Source organism: Crinia signifera, chromosome 4, assembly GCF_055691185.1.
Source record: "Crinia signifera chromosome 4, ASM5569118v1, whole genome shotgun sequence".
NCBI lineage: Eukaryota > Metazoa > Chordata > Amphibia > Anura > Myobatrachidae > Crinia > Crinia signifera.
This window is the reverse complement of record NC_139220.1, coordinates 110,464,319-110,481,881: the sequence shown is the minus strand read 5'-3', so window position 1 is coordinate 110,481,881 and position 17,563 is coordinate 110,464,319.

Genomic DNA, 17,563 nt, shown 5'->3' with positions numbered 1-17,563 from the left:
AAAGCGTTGGATTGCAGAACCGCCGGCCGGAAGCGCTCACAGCCGAACTTCCGGGTACAGATGGGGCATGCCTCTTCCTTGCTGGCACGCGCATCTCAATCTCCGTCGGCGGGGCGACGGGAACCCTGTCCGTCTCTGCCTCAGGGAGACGGACGGGGTTAGGGGGGGGTGCGGGCAGGCGGCGGGGACCCCGGGTTACCGCCGACAAGCCGGCGGTGACCCGAGGGAGCGGCTGGAAGCGCCGTCGGAAGGGGACGCGCGCGCCTCTCGTGCACGCACGTCCCCTTCTCGTTATGCAGATGGCGCTGGCGGGGGATGGTGGCTGGCGTCGCCATCGCCATCCCCTGCCAAGATGGGACCTGCTCCATCTATACCATGAAATTGAGAAGAAAAATATATCTCTTTTTTTGGGGGCACTAGCTAGATACTATGCATTGAGTATGTGGGGGATGATCCAATAGGGAATTTGGCTAATTCTAAGCCTGGATATATTGAAACTTAAGTACAAGGGCGTAACAACCATAGGTGCAGGGGGTGCAGCTGCTATGGGGCCCAGAGCTGAAAGGGGCCCACTTTACCTGTCAAAGTATCATGTGCTATATAAATTTTTCAGCATTAGGTGATGATTAGGGGCCCTTACAAACTTTTGCTATGGGGCCCACATGTATCTAGTTACGCCACTGCTTAAGTATACTATTGTGAGTGGACACATAGATGTCAGATTGTATCAGGAGCTGCGATAGGCATTTATGCTAGTATCATCTACTATCTCACCTGTGTTAGAATAATTGCATATTATACAGCGATACTTCCAGCTGCTAATATCTCATGTTAATATTGATGCATTGATGTCTATCTGCAAAAAAAGTGGTTGAGATATATATATATAGCAATAATATAGGAATTGTAAATCACAGATTATACAGAATCAATAAGCATGAATGCCTTAACGATCTTGCAATTCCTGTCATTATAACTCTTTTACTCTCACTAAGGGACTCTCATTTCGGCCAGCCAGCGAGTGACCCCCTGCACTGGTATTCCAACAGGGGTGATCCAGGAGCTGAGCCCCAAAAGCAGATCCCGGTTATCTTTCTTCAGCTGCCCCCACTAAAGTGGCCCCTTAACCTGTACACCGTTTAACCCGTTCACTGTCTGTTGGCACACGGGCAAACAAGGAACAGTTGGGACCCTAGGGGTGCATACTAATTTTTCTATCCCTATAAACTCTGAGTATTTGTATACAGTGTTGGTGCATTAAAGCACAAGAGAAATTATGATAGTGGGGCCCTCCGTCAGTGGCTGACACCACCAAATAGAAACATCTTCGCCATTCACTCATTATATTTTATTTTGTACATTTTTTTATTAATGGTTAAAACACCACACTTAGTAAGGTTTCTTTAAAATCACTAAGCATCAAAAAAAAAAAAAAAAAACTCAGCTTAAATGATCAATCATCCAAGGGGTTCCAAGGAGCACCTTAAATGGAAAAATTGACTACTAAAAGCTGAAACATTCACCATTTTAGGTGCACACTGACTCATTACAGATACACGGTTCCATCATAAAGAGACAGACAGACTAGGGGTGGTAAGGCAGTCGCAGGACGATGCATCCTGGTATAGTCTAGCTCCGGCATAAGGAACGTATTCACATTTCCACACTATCTCTTTTTTCTCTCTCGTCGTCTAACACAACCTCTTTCCCCATATTGACCTGTTTGGGGGTCAACATCACAATTAATATCTTTGCAGTACGGCCTTTTGTATCATCCCCACATATTCAATGCATAGTATCTAACAATATATATTTAAAGCTAGTGCCCCCAAAAAAAGGGTTATCTTTTTTCTTCTCAATTTTATGGTTATCCATAACTCTGGGGAGCACCACCAGCAACTAGATGTGAAATATTTAAATCCATACTTAAATATATGCTGGTATAACTATCATCTCACAAACTATCAGTGCAAGCCAAAAACCCTTTTTTCTACCATCTGTACCATGCTCAGCAGTTCAAACCATTCTTGCACACTAATTTATTGATATAAAACAAGCGCTCTCTCTTTTTTCCATTTATATCCTTGTAACACAGAGGGAGCTGACTACTGAGGGGACAGCAAAGTACAATATGTAACACAGAGGAAAAAGGGAATAGAATATATTTATTTGTCAAGAAATGGAGCTGTGTACACACGGTGAGATTTAACATTATATTTTGACTATATAATCAAAATCGCATCGGGACATTGCATAGAATTTTGACGGCAGATAAGAACCACTTGGCCCATCTAGTCTGCCCCTTTTTTTAAACATGTTACCTCAAACCATATTGCACATGGTGATCGAACAGGTTTTTAACCTTTCGATCCCGATGCAATGACAATGCGCGCTCCGGTTCAGCACATATCAAATAGCCAAATAGACAGGCCAGCAATGACTAAATAGTGCAAGTCTAATGCAGATTGTATGAATTGTATGTAAATAATACAGGGTTAGCAAAGATTGAATAGCAATCGAATAGCAAGGAAATCTTACTGTGTGTACACACACCATTTGCTCTGCACTTGACATTCGTGAAGCACCACGCCCAGGTTCTGATTGGCCCATGACCCAGTCAATCAAAAAACAAAGATGACTATTCGTAGATGAAGCCATCGATGGTTATCCATTGCATAGTTGGTAACCATCAATGGCCACTTACTAAGTTGATTTATCAAATAAGCAGCCTAGTGAACAGGTCAGCACCGCCTGACGAATGCCCTCCCTCTGCCACCCACATCCCCTCGCTATGATGCCAGAGGATGTGTACGAGAACACATTCCCTAGCATGCAGTCAAAGGGCAGAGAAATCATTCGATGGTCGCCGACCATCAAATGATTTTTCTCCCATTCGGGAATAAATATCAGTGAAAACAAACTTTTATTTCAGATGGAGATGGCCGAAAAGGGGGCAGGCGCTGACATCATGTGACGTCATGGGCCCGTCCCGATCAAGCATCAGCCCACCTGCGTTTCCAGGGGAATTCCCAGCATTTCAATGGAGATAAAATGGTGGCCATTCCCCTGCTCCAGGCCCCTGTCCGCCCCCGCCTTCCCCCTCTGGAGTGAAAGGCCCGGCGAGTGTGAAACTCCACAAAGCCGTTCACTCCTGGGATTTGCACACACACACATAAACGCGCATGTGCAAACCCCAAATATCTGGGTGGGGCCAAATTCGGCCCTGAACAAACGGGTATGAATTAGCCCCTACATTTTTTAATCCAATGCTTGCAACAGCAGAACACGTTATCCTTGGTGCATACTGCTTGTGTTATCTTACCATTCGTAATGTATTGTAGATTTTGCGGGTATTTAATTAGCCACAGGGTTTACCAAGTGGCTAATTGCTAATTATTAAATTATCAGTGAATACCCAGCACATGAGTCCCCGCAGACTGACTACACCTAAAGTGTGTGTAAAAGCCCACAAAATCAAGTCACATGTGGGGGGGGGGAACAAGGGATGAGCGGGTTCGGATCCTAGAGATCCGAACCCCCCGAACTTACCTGATCCGAGGTGTTCTCGAGCCGTTCGTGTCCATCCCGCCGATAATCTGGTCTGAAAACGAGGCAAATACATCATCAGCTCGTGTCGGATTCTCGCGAGACCGCTACACTATAAATCCCGGCTTCCGGGGCCTGAACCTGGACTTGTGATTAACGTACGCCAGGGACAGGCAGACATGGGACTGTGAGAGGGTGACCAGTCTGACCTGATAGTAATATGTCCGCTGTGTGTGTATGATGGTATTAGGCAGGGACTTTGTGATAGCGATGTATGTATAGCAACCATGGCCAGCTTTGGCCTTGATTGGAAACCTGCTGGGGGCGTGGGGGTAATTTATGCATAGAGGGGGCTTGTAGTGCTATAGAGGGTGCTGCATTATTTTAATTAAATAAAAAAATGAAAAGCAAAAAGTTACTGCTGCCAGTGCCCAGTATAAGTACAGGGTGCCCACATGTGTGCTGCATCTGTCCAGGGGTGCCCGCATGTGTACTGTATCCGTGCAGGGGTGCCCACATGTGTGCTGTATCTGTCCAGGGGTGCCCACATGTATTCTGTATAAGTCCAGGGGTGCCCCCAAGTGTGCTGTACAAGTCCAGGGGTGCCCGCATGTGTACTGTATCAGTCCAGGGTTACCCACATTTGTCCCATATCAGTTCAGGGGTGCCCACATGTGTGCCATATAATTCTATGGGTGCCCCCATGTGTGCCGTATAATTCCATGGATGCACCCATGTGTGCCGTATAATTCCATGGGTGCCCCCATGTGTCCCGTATCAGACCAGGCGGGAGATTCTCTAAGAATCTCCGCCCCCTTCGCCGCCCATCGCATTTATAATTATCGCATATGTTCTAACATATGCGATAATTATAGTAAAGGACAGCTCTTGCGTTAAGAGCTGTCCTTTGCGGTGAGAGTCGCCTGGTCCCAGCAGGTCCCGGTGGCTCCCCCCTCCCTCCCACACCCGGCGCTGCTGCTGCTGCGCCGGGCTCTCCTCCTCCCTGCCCCCGGAAGAGGATCAGTGCAGGGAGGAGGTCACAGGTCTGGGCAGCACAGCTCTGTGCTGCCTGGACACAGGTGAGGGGGGAGGGGGCGATGCGGGTGGTGGGGGGTCGTTGCGGGGCAGCGGTGGAATGCGGTAGAAGCCCATTGGCTTCTATGGGGCATCGCCAGATTTTTCTGGCGATGCCCCCCTCCGCGGTAACCCGGCGGGGGATGCTTACAGCATCACAAAATGCGGTAAAAAACCCAGATAACAGGGTTTTTACCACATTTTTAGCTTAGAGAATCTCCCCCCAGGGGAGCTGCCCTTTTATTTTAATGAAAATAAAAATAAGTTTTTTTTTTTGTTTTTGTTTTTACTGCAAGGGCTGTTAAATGTGCTGTAGTCCAGGGGTGAGCCAAGAGTGCTGTATAATTCATGGGGTGTTGCTAAGTCTGCCGTATAATTCCAGGTGTGCTGCTCTTTTTTTTTATTAAAAGAATACAAATGTTTCTTTTTACTGCAGGAATTCCATGCCTGCCGCCATGTGTGCCGTATCAGTCCAGGGGTGCCGCCATCTGTGCCATATAAGTATCAGGTCAGGGATGCCCGCATGTGTGACGCATAATTCCTGGGATGAGCCAAGCAGGGGCGGGCTGGGCCGGGGGGCAGGGTGCCATGTGCCCCCCGGGCCGCTTGGCCAGTCAATGGCTGCGGGCCGCGCTGGTCACCATCCACTTCCTCCAGGCAGCCCTCCTGCGCTGGCCGTGGCTTCCAGAACACGGCCGCGGCTACAGGAAAATGGCCGCCGGCCCCCTGCACTGAGGACATGTGGGGGCATATGTGTATTTGGCACTGTGGGGGATATCTGGCACTGTGGGGGCATATGTGTATTTCACTGTGGGGGCATATCTGGCACTGTGGGGCATATGTGTCTCAGACACTGTGGGGGCATATCTGGCACTGTGGGGGCATATGTGTATCTGGCACTGTGGGGGCATATTATGTGCCTCTGGCACTGTGGGGGCATATGTGTCTCTGGCACTGTGGGGGCATATCTGGCACTGTGGGGGCATATGTGTCTCTGGCACTGTGGGGGCATATCTGGCACTGTGGGGGCATATGTGTATTTGGCACTGTGGGGGAATATATGGCACTGTGGGGGCATATGTGTATCTGTCACTGTGGGCCATATGTGTCTCTGGCACTGTGGGGGCATATCTGGCACTGTGGGGGCATATGTGTATCTGGCACTGTGGGGGCATATTATGTGTCTCTGGCACTGTGGGGGCATATGTGTCTCTGGCACTGTGGGGCATATCTGGCACTGTGGGGGCATATGTGTCTCTGGCACTGTGGGGGCATATCTGGCACTGTGGGGGCATATGTGTATCTGGCACTGTGGGGGCATATGTGTCTCTGGCACTGTGGGGGCATATGTGTCTCTGGCACTGTGGGGGCATATCTGGCACTGTGGGGGCATATGTGTATTTGGCACTGTGGTGGAATATCTGGCACTGTGGGGGCAAATCTGGCACTGTGGACATCACATTGTGCGGTGTAATGGGCATCATGGTATGGGGCGTAATGGGCATTACGGTGTGGGGAGCATTGGGTAATTGCCATCACAGTATGGGGTGCAATGGGCATCAAGGTGTGCGGCATAATGTGTAATTAGCATCACAATGTGCAATCTGCAGGTACACAATACAATCAAGGTACAGGCCACGCTCCCTTATGATAGGCCACACGCCTAATTTTTCAGCGCGCCTCTGGCGCGCACAAGCATTCGGCTTTCCAGAAATGTGGGGGGTATGGGCCGGTACTCTGGACTTGCCCCCTAGGCTAAAAGTTGCCAGCCAGCCCCTGGAGCCAAGTGTGTTATATAATTCATGGGTTGCTGCAAAGTCTGCTGTATAATTCATGGGGTGCTGCTAAGTGTGCCATATCAGTCCAGGGGTGATGCCAAGTGTGCCATATCAGTCCAGGGGTGAGCCAAGTGTGCTGTATAATTTATGGGGTGCTGCTAACTCTGCTATATCAATTCAGGGGTGCTGCCATTTATTTAATTAAAATAATAACTCTTTTTACTGCAGGAGTGTCACTATGTGTGCCATATAATTCCATGTGTGCTGTGTCAGTCCAGGGGTTCCACCATCTGTGCCGTATTACACCATGTGTGCCATCATGTGTGCTGTATCAGGTCAGGGCCGTATAATTCCTGGGGTAAGCCAAGTCTGCCGTATAATTCATGGGGTGCTGCCAAGTCTGCCTTATAATTCATGGGGTGCTGCCAAGTGTGCTGTATTAGTCCAGGGGTGATGCTAAGTGTGCCGTATCAGTCCAGGGGTGATGCTAAGTGTGTTGTATCCGTACAGGGGTGATGCTAAGTGTGCCATATCAGTCGAGTGTTTGTGCCTCCCACTTGTATCACTTATCATAGTTATCCTTCTACTAACTACTTCGGTGCAACCTTTTGGCCTAAAAACAATAAGCATCGGTGTAATAGGCGGCGGGATGTACCGCCACTGGTTGTTACATCCCGCCCTTGGTAGGAAATTCTGCTGCCATTGGGCATGTGCAGCAGTTCCATTACGCCTTTTATATTGCATGTAGTGGCCACTGGCCAGGATGTGGGGAGGGGGTGGTTATATACTACAAAGTCTAACTAAACATCGATTAGAGCACCCCCCTCCCTCCAGCCAGAAAAGAGTCCATGCATTCTGATTAGAGAGCACATTTATAGACACACATAAAACAACATAACATATAATCTAAATTGTACCACTTCCGGTAACTATGTGATGCACTGAAGTCTCCATGTTGCCACCAGTTGCATAAAGGAGGTCGCACAAGCAGTGTGTTTAGGAGCATAAGGTATAGTGTAACAAAACATGGACTTCTATATGGAGTTTTCAGTGCAAAATATATTTGATTAGGTTTTAGCATACAAAAACAAGATGCGCATATTGACAGTCGGAAACAGCGACAAACAGGTCTGCCATAAAAACCTCAGAAAAAATGTAAATACTGTATTTACATTGGAACACATGGATGAATAATCAACCTCAGTGAAATACACTGACAAAACAAAGGGACCTGCAAGCTTAGAAATGGATAAAAATTAAAACTATAACATAAGGGGCCAAAATGAACAGGGTGTGAGAATCAGAATGTGAGAGATTTGGGAGAGTTTTCCCATTATTTTAAAGCAGCAATCATTTACACTGAAAAACCAGGTTGATTTTGCCATGTAGTTGATTGTCGCTTTAAAAGAATGGGAAACCCCTCATAAAAATCTTTCACTTTCGGATTCTCACACCCGCTACGTTTGGCCCCAGAACTCCATATGGCATTTTTAACTATGGAGACATGTATTTCAGTCAGAGATTACAAATGGACAAATGTCGCAACAGAAAATAAAAACACAATGCTATGAACTGTGGCTTACCAGAAGTAGAGAAACAGTCCTTTACCATCGAAATCACTTATGATTTTAATTCTGCCAGGTATTATTAATTATTATTTTTATTATTTTTATTGATTGATTTTTTTAGCCTAAAACATTTGAGATCACTCCTTAATGATTCTGCATTTTCCCAAATTATTGTTTCATAGATTCTGTATACAGGAATTGTTATTTATGCCCTAGCTCTGGCACTGAATCAAGTTAAGAAAGCGATATAGATTATATCCTTATAGTTATTGCTTTTGTATGTCATAATTTAGTGATATGCACAGCTTGGGCATACCTCCCAACTGTCACGATTTTAGAGGGACAGTCCCGATTTTCGGGTCCTGTCCCGCTGTCCCACCCGCGGCAGGCATTGTCCCGCTGCGGGGGGGGATGACAGTTGGGAGACCCCCAATCTAGTAGAATAGACGCTGTGCGCATGCGCACAGCGTCTATTCTCGTATGAAAATGAGGTTGCGGCTAATTAGCATAAGCCGCACCCTCATTTGCATACGCCCCGCCCCCTTTTCGGGCGCTCGCGCGGCTTCGTCGCGCGAGTGTCCCTATTTCATATGGACAGAAGTTGGGAGGTATGGCTTGGATACTTTTATATATCTCAAAGAGAAAGATATGTTGCAGTATATCCTGTACTGTTCCAGAAGAAAAGGGTCCAACCCAGAGGACATCCATCCTCCAACATATACCAAAATAACAAAGGAGGGGCCATCAGTTACTGACATTGACATTTGCAGCTGACACCCTGTATACAGTATATAGTATATACAGGAGCGGAATAACCATAGACCTCAAAGAGAAGATTTCTGGTAGGCCGACACACCTGTAAGTCCACCTGTCAGCCCTGTGGCCCACTGAGTAGTGACCTTGTCCCCTTCCTGTCTCCCACACAAACAACCTTTGCAAGGTCACAGAGCAGAATACCCTATGCTCCAAATACTCATGTAAGGCAGATGCCCATATTTATCTACTGTGACATCTGTTAAAGGGACAAGAGTGGGTTCTATCTGGGGGTGTAACAATTTTGGGAATGTTTCTGCTCTCTACTGGGAAGGGGTGGGGATATTTGTGTTATTCGGGAGATTGTGGTAATGAGTTGTTTGTCTGCTTGATGGGGGGGTTTCTGGTCTGTGTTCGGTCTCAGTGGGGAAGGTGGGGTATTAATTGAAATGTGGAGGTTCGTGGTTTGTCACACAAGCTTAAAGATCTGGGGACCACCAGAAGTGCCAGGCATATTGAAACCAATGGCTTCCACATAGGTGTAGTGATGTATTATTTCCGCATATTTTGGTGTTGGTTCCACCTACATCAATCCGAGTGTAAATAAAATAAAACATAGCAATAGAAAAAGTCCACATTGGTGATGTAATTTTGCCTTTTCTATATCTAAAATACAGTTTCATAAATGAATCCCCTCCATCTAATAGGAGTGATCTGGAAGAGTTATTGGTAAAGGTGCTCATACACAGTTCAGATTTGCAAAAGGAACAAAGGGGTTGACTGCGCTAGAACATGTTGTGCATTATCAAACTTAAATAAATTTTAAATGAATATCAATATAAACAAATATGAGTGGTCAGGTGTGTAAGAAAAATAGAAAATGCATTTATTATGACATATACAATAAAAAATGAATAAAAGTATTAAAAATAGGGACAAATGAAATAATAGTCACCCAATTTTTGGAGCAATGGATTTCAAATTGGTCGGGGGAATAGTCCCAAAGAAGTAATGGTCCTGGATGATTATTTGTAATCCAAGTGGTGGGGGAAACACTCAGTGCCGATGCCACTAATGTTCCACAGATGGTTCCCGGGCTTCTTTTAAGGAGGTGGCGTGCCTCCACAACGTGCTGGTGCCTCGGATGGTGGTGGGGGGCTAGTCGGCAGTGTGTTGCCACTTGTATTTCACCGATGGTTCCCGGGCTTCTTTTAGGAGGTGGCGTTCCTTCGAAAAACAGGCGGCAGAGATGACGTCTTCCCCCGAAGTTGCTGGGCACATGTGAGGAGAGGAGCTCATGAGGAGAGCAGAGAGAGTGAAGACGCACAGACTGATGGTCAGAGACTGAGCACACAAAAGGAAGGACTCGGTGAGTCAAACCCGGGAAGACCCCTTGCTTAATAGGCAGAGTACTGTTCAATGCAGTTATACAGCAACAGCCTGAGCCACTCAGAGAGCAGTGGGGAGCTATTGGAACAGCAGGTTATACTGGGATCTCATGGCTTTGGGGTAGCCTCTTGATTCGGGGGAAGACGTCATCTCTGCCGCCTGTTTTTCGAAGGAACGCCACCTCCTAAAAGAAGCCCGGGAACCATCGGTGAAATACAAGTGGCAACACACTGCCGACTAGCCCCCCACCACCATCCGAGGCACCAGCACGTTGTGGAGGCACGCCACCTCCTTAAAAGAAGCCCGGGAACCATCTGTGGAACATTAGTGGCATCGGCACTGAGTGTTTCCCCCACCACTTGGATTACAAATAATCATCCAGGACCATTACTTCTTTGGGACTATTCCCCCGACCAATTTGAAATCCATTGCTCCAAAAATTGGGTGACTATTATTTCATTTGTCCCTATTTTTAATACTTTTATTCATTTTTTATTGTATATGTCATAATAAATGCATTTTCTATTTTTCTTACACACCTGACCACTCATATTTGTTTATATTGATATTCATTTAAAATTTATTTAAGTTTGATAATGCACAACATGTTCTAGCGCAGTCAACCCCTTTGTTCCTTTTGTATATTGTATTGGAGGTGACTCCTCCAATTTTAGATTGCAGCTGCACAGCCAAGCACACTCATATTAAGCGCCTTCCAAAATTTGATATAGTTTTCTATATCTCCCCCTTTTTTTCTATACAGTTCAGATTTGGCCTGTTTTCACCCGATTCTAAAGGATACGGCTGACTGATCAAGTGAGAGGTGGCCAACTAAGACCTGTGTTGACATCCGATCTGATGCGCGGTCCTGTGCGCATCAGATCCGAGCTGGAGTGCTGCACATATGATCTCCTACTTGGCCCCTGCAGCGGTGAATGGGGATTGTAAGCCATATGTCACATGCAGAAGGTACGCATGCAATGTATTGCATGCGATCCTGCCACCAGGGAAGGTCCCGGGAGGCTGAAGGAGATTGGATGCAATACACTGCTCTGAGAAGTCGGAGCAGTGTATGGGCACCTTAAGATTTAAGAAACATAATAGAAAAATTGCACTGAAAATGTAATAATGCAGCCCGTAACGGGATTAATCATTAGATATATTTGTAAATCTTTAATTTATATATCACTTAAATTCTGAATCTCCCTGGTTTGGGTATGGGTCATTACCTCGACCAAATGAAGGTAGACATACCGTCAGGGGCGTAGGGAGGGTATTAAAAGTATTAAAAATAGGGACAAATGAAATAATAGTCACCCAATTTTTGGAGCAATGGATTTCAAATTGGTCGGGGGAATAGTCCCAAAGAAGTAATGGTCCTGGATGATTATTTGTAATCCAAGTGGTGGGGGAAACACTCAGTGCCGATGCCACTAATGTTCCACAGATGGTTCCCGGGCTTCTTTTAAGGAGGTGGCGTGCCTCCACAACGTGCTGGTGCCTCGGATGGTGGTGGGGGGCTAGTCGGCAGTGTGTTGCCACTTGTATTTCACCGATGGTTCCCGGGCTTCTTTTAGGAGGTGGCGTTCCTTCGAAAAACAGGCGGCAGAGATGACGTCTTCCCCCGAAGTTGCTGGGCACATGTGAGGAGAGGAGCTCATGAGGAGAGCAGAGAGAGTGAAGACGCACAGACTGATGGTCAGAGACTGAGCACACAAAAGGAAGGACTCGGTGAGTCAAACCCGGGAAGACCCCTTGCTTAATAGGCAGAGTACTGTTCAATGCAGTTATACAGCAACAGCCTGAGCCACTCAGAGAGCAGTGGGGAGCTATTGGAACAGCAGGTTATACTGGGATCTCATGGCTTTGGGGTAGCCTCTTGATTCGGGGGAAGACGTCATCTCTGCCGCCTGTTTTTCGAAGGAACGCCACCTCCTAAAAGAAGCCCGGGAACCATCGGTGAAATACAAGTGGCAACACACTGCCGACTAGCCCCCCACCACCATCCGAGGCACCAGCACGTTGTGGAGGCACGCCACCTCCTTAAAAGAAGCCCGGGAACCATCTGTGGAACATTAGTGGCATCGGCACTGAGTGTTTCCCCCACCACTTGGATTACAAATAATCATCCAGGACCATTACTTCTTTGGGACTATTCCCCCGACCAATTTGAAATCCATTGCTCCAAAAATTGGGTGACTATTATTTCATTTGTCCCTATTTTTAATACTTTTATTCATTTTTTATTGTATATGTCATAATAAATGCATTTTCTATTTTTCTTACACACCTGACCACTCATATTTGTTTATATTGATATTCATTTAAAATTTATTTAAGTTTGATAATGCACAACATGTTCTAGCGCAGTCAACCCCTTTGTTCCTTTTGTATATTGTATTGGAGGTGACTCCTCCAATTTTAGATTGCAGCTGCACAGCCAAGCACACTCATATTAAGCGCCTTCCAAAATTTGATATAGTTTTCTATATCTCCCCCTTTTTTTCTATACAGTTCAGATTTGGCCTGTTTTCACCCGATTCTAAAGGATACGGCTGACTGATCAAGTGAGAGGTGGCCAACTAAGACCTGTGTTGACATCCGATCTGATGCGCGGTCCTGTGCGCATCAGATCCGAGCTGGAGTGCTGCACATATGATCTCCTACTTGGCCCCTGCAGCGGTGAATGGGGATTGTAAGCCATATGTCACATGCAGAAGGTACGCATGCAATGTATTGCATGCGATCCTGCCACCAGGGAAGGTCCCGGGAGGCTGAAGGAGATTGGATGCAATACACTGCTCTGAGAAGTCGGAGCAGTGTATGGGCACCTTAAGATTTAAGAAACATAATAGAAAAATTGCACTGAAAATGTAATAATGCAGCCCGTAACGGGATTAATCATTAGATATATTTGTAAATCTTTAATTTATATATCACTTAAATTCTGAATCTCCCTGGTTTGGGTATGGGTCATTACCTCGACCAAATGAAGGTAGACATACCGTCAGGGGCGTAGGGAGGGCGGAGCCGGCGGAGCACGTGCTCCAGGCGCAGATAGATCAATTGGCGCCGGAGCCGTGCACTGGAAGCTGTGTTGCCGGTTTGCCCATCCTGCATGCCCGCCCACTCCCTGCTCTGCCCAGCGGCGGCAGATCTCGATAGTTTAACTTGGTGCGCCTCATTACATTTGTTACTTCAGGGAACCAGGTCACTCACTCCATCTACCCGGCGGCACACTTTACCGTGTCTTTTTTGAGACGGAGACAGCTCTGTCTCCGTCTCTACTGTGACAGCCTCACCGACGATCAGGGCTGCCAGCACAGAGAGCACTGTTAGCAGAGCTCTCTGTGCTATGAAATACACACAGGACTCGGATCCTGGCTGAGGGGACAGTGCTCACTGTTAGCAGTGGAAGTGTCAGGCACTTCCCTGCACTGCGCTGCAGTCTCTCACCTGCTGGGCTAGCAGCTGGCTAACTTCTCTGCACAGCCACAGAGGCGAGCTCTTGTTCATTCTGCAGTGCCCTGGGCTCCAAGCTCCGCCTCCATGTTCTTTCTGCCAGACGGGACTTCAGGGGGCAGACAGAAGGATTACTGCACAGACCAGGAAACCCTTGCAGCAGCAGCAGCTGACATCAGGTTCCCTGCACTAATGTATATACTGTGATATTAAAGTGTACTCTTTATTGTTCTTGCTTACTGCATTACATTTATAAAAATGCAGGTGTTTTTTTAAAGTATAAACTGGTTCAAGTATTTTTTATATACTATGATTAGTTGATAAAAACTATCCACCTATCTATCTATCTATCTATCTATCTATCTATCTATCTATCTATCTCATATCTATCTATCTCATATCTATCTACCTCATATCTATCTCTAGAAACCCCCCTTTGCAAATCCTGCGTTTGTCCCTGCCATCTACTTAGAGTCACAGCAGAATCACCCACTTGTCCCCTGATCTGCCGTCGTGGCAATCAGCTCTCTAGAAGGGAGAGATAATCCACTCTACCCAGGTGCCTGTCACCAACCCGAGGTCACAGCGGCATTATTGTACAGCCCACTGAGAAGCATCTGCTTATTCAAACATAAATACAATAACCTCAAGTGACAGGACACCATTCATATGTATATGTTTGCAAGTGTTACTTCAACATTATTATTATTTTATTTTTATTTATTTTATTTATTTACAGTTTCTTATATAGCGCAGCATATTCCGTTGCACTTTACAATTGGAAACAACAGTGCTTAAACAAACTGGGTAGATACAAACTGACATGGAGGTAGGAGGGCCCTGCTCGCAAGCTTACAATCTAATATTGCCAGTCTGATACTTGAATCACCCTGTAAGGGCCCCGCCTACTACAAATCGCGGGGGGGGGGGGGCGGCGAAACATGCCCTTGCTCCGGGCACCGTGGCACATAGCTACATCACTGCATACCGTATATACTACAGTATATGTCGACTCGAATATAAGCCGAGGCACCTAATTTTACAACAAAAAACTGGGAAAACGTATTGACTCAAGTGGGACCCTCACTCGAGAATAAGCCGAGGGGACTTTTTCAGCATAAAAAATGTTCTGAAAAAGTAGGCTTATACTCGAGTATATATGGTACATTAGATTGACAGACCTTAGGTCTGCATCCTCTCGTAGCACGCCAGGGTTCTACACGAGCTGGGGGAGATTCAGAATAAACAACAGTGTTTTTCTGCTATCCTGTTCTTCCCGTAAGATTGACACAGACCATTCTTGAAAAAGGGCGCTAGTCGCACGAAATGCGTTGGACCGAAGAGACCACACCAGCCTGCTTACCCGACACCTGACCTGAAACATTCACTTGCGGCCGCGGCATCACTTCCGGCGACTTCCGGTACTCGGCGGGAGAAGACGCCGGGTATCAAGCCACGTGGAACACAGCCGCAAGACTACAACAAGCGGCTGCCGCAGCATTGGAAGCCCGGCACCCCAGCCTCAAGCAACACAGCCGCAAACACCAACTAGCGGCTGTCCCAGAACTGGATGTTATCTCCATCATAACAACAGCAGGAGATACACCGATCTGGAGTAGAGGTAGGGTCACATAGGGAAAGTAAGCTGGACACACTGTTTTTATCAAACCACCAAATATTCCCCAAAAGGGTGTAAACATTTTATATACTAACCCCTTTGTTTCACAGGTACCACTCAATATCAATACCCCCCCCCCCCTTTCTTTTCAACCACCTGCACATTAACTCCTCCCCCTTTTTTGCACCAAGCGCTATTTAAAATCCTTTTGGCAACTGCATATCAATAAGAGCTGCTCTTCCTAGCGCAGTAACCATTACCCCAATATAGACATTAGGTCGACACAGGCAAAAGGTCAATATGCCAAAGGTCAACAGGGTCAAAAGTCATGCATTAGGTCAACGTTGGAAAGATTGACAGTCAAAAGTTGACATGAGTTTTTCATGGTTTTTTTGTCTTGAATGTCAACATAGTCTAAATGGACACCATATCGGTGCACCACTGCATATGAAGCAGTGTAATTTCACATTTGGCCACACGAGGGTAGTAAACTTATAATATTGAATTGCAATAAGACGTTTCAGTTATGTACATTCGTAGCAGCTCTAAATGCAATAAGGTGGAAATATGGGTATTGTGATAGATAAAAATGAAACAAATGTAGCAAACTCAAAAAGTCAGTTAGTGGCAAACGCTGCAATAACTTACTGATATTGTACAGTATAAGTAACACCTTGACCATTATTCAGATCTGATCTGATACAAATTAGTTCTCAAAATGGGCAAAACTATGTGCACTGCACGCGGGGCAGATGCAACATGTCGATGTACAAGGGTCTTATTTTGAAGAATTTTAATTGTTTGTAGCGATATCTTCAATAAATATGTTTTCCAGAATTTGGTCTCATTACTTTTTATACAAACCCTGTATATTTATTATAGGCCATTGTTTTAAATTTGTAGTATTAGTTTAAGGGTAAGTAAAATGTCTACGAGATTACTGTTTTAATGTCCATACACACTGGGCATTTTTGGCCAGCGTGTATGCTGACCAATGGGGAAAATCGCCTGCACATTGAGCATTTTTGGCACGTTTTATCAATTTCCCGGGGGTGGATGACTTTCTATATCAGAACACTAGTGAAAGCCATCTACCCCGTTTTGCAAACAATGGGGGTGAAATCTAATAGTTTATGGAAACTTTTGAGCTGAAAGCAGCTCAAAAGAAAAAATGTGCTGCTTTCAGCTCAAAGCCGCACAGGGTGTATCATACTTGCCTATTATTGAAAACGAATTTCTCAGAGATTATTGGTGAGATTTAATTGGATGAGAGATTCAGAAAGTGAGAGATTTGGAAAGAATTCTCCAGTTTTTTTAAAGCGGCAATCATTTACACTGCAAACCAGTTTGATTTTGAAGTGTAAATGATTGCTGCTTTAAAAAAAATGGGAGATTTCTTACCTAATCTCTCACTTTTTGAATCTCTCATACCATTAAATCCCACCCTCTATTTAATAACAGAAGTTTTCAAAGTGCCCCATTGAGGGGGCATGTCATGCTCCTCCCAAAGGGCGTGTCTAGCTCCATATATGGAGAGATTGTGAACTTGGCACCTAGAAGCGTGGATGTGTTCTGCTACATCTGAGACAAATCTTTTCAAATGATTTATATACAAATGTAGATGAGCCCCAAAGCAGTTAGTAAGAGCTACTACAGTATACTTGCTAAAGTGCTGGGAAATGGTGCTGATGATTCAATGTAAATGTATCTATCACTCATTCCTTTTTCACCAAAAATGTAACAGTGTAATGTGGGCTAGGTGAAATGAGGGAGATTGCTAGACTAATGAGGGAGAGAGGGAGATGGCTATTATTTCAGGGAGTCTCATGCAGAATGCAGGAGGGTAGGCCGCTATGGGGTGTATGGACCTTTAAAATTTATAGTTGACTAGATTTTAAAAGAGAACATTTTTGAAATTAGATTTGTGGTTACTGTTTTATAAAGTTTATAGAACAATTTGAAAGGTTTAAAGGTTTTCTTATTTACTAAATGGATTGGGTATTATTATTATTGAGATTTACAGTTTGCCTTTGTTTAGGGAAAACTACTAGTGGTATCTTAAACAAAAATAGCAGAGGATAATAGCACATCCCAAAACCATAATGTGTTGATAAATTACCCTTTCACACATAGCGAGTGTGCTGAGCGATCTGAGCTATGCTAGATTGCTCAGCACACAGCGCTGCTCAGCGCACACACAGCAATGTGTAGTGCTGTGTACTGAGCGAGCTGTCAGCGCCAGTGTTTTCCGGTGAGAGAACACTGGCGATAGCAACATTTGTGCTCACTGTTCTTCATTCTACAGGTGAAATTGCTGCTCTAGGCTGCGCACCACTATCATTGGCCCCTACATACACAGCAATGTAGGGTCATTT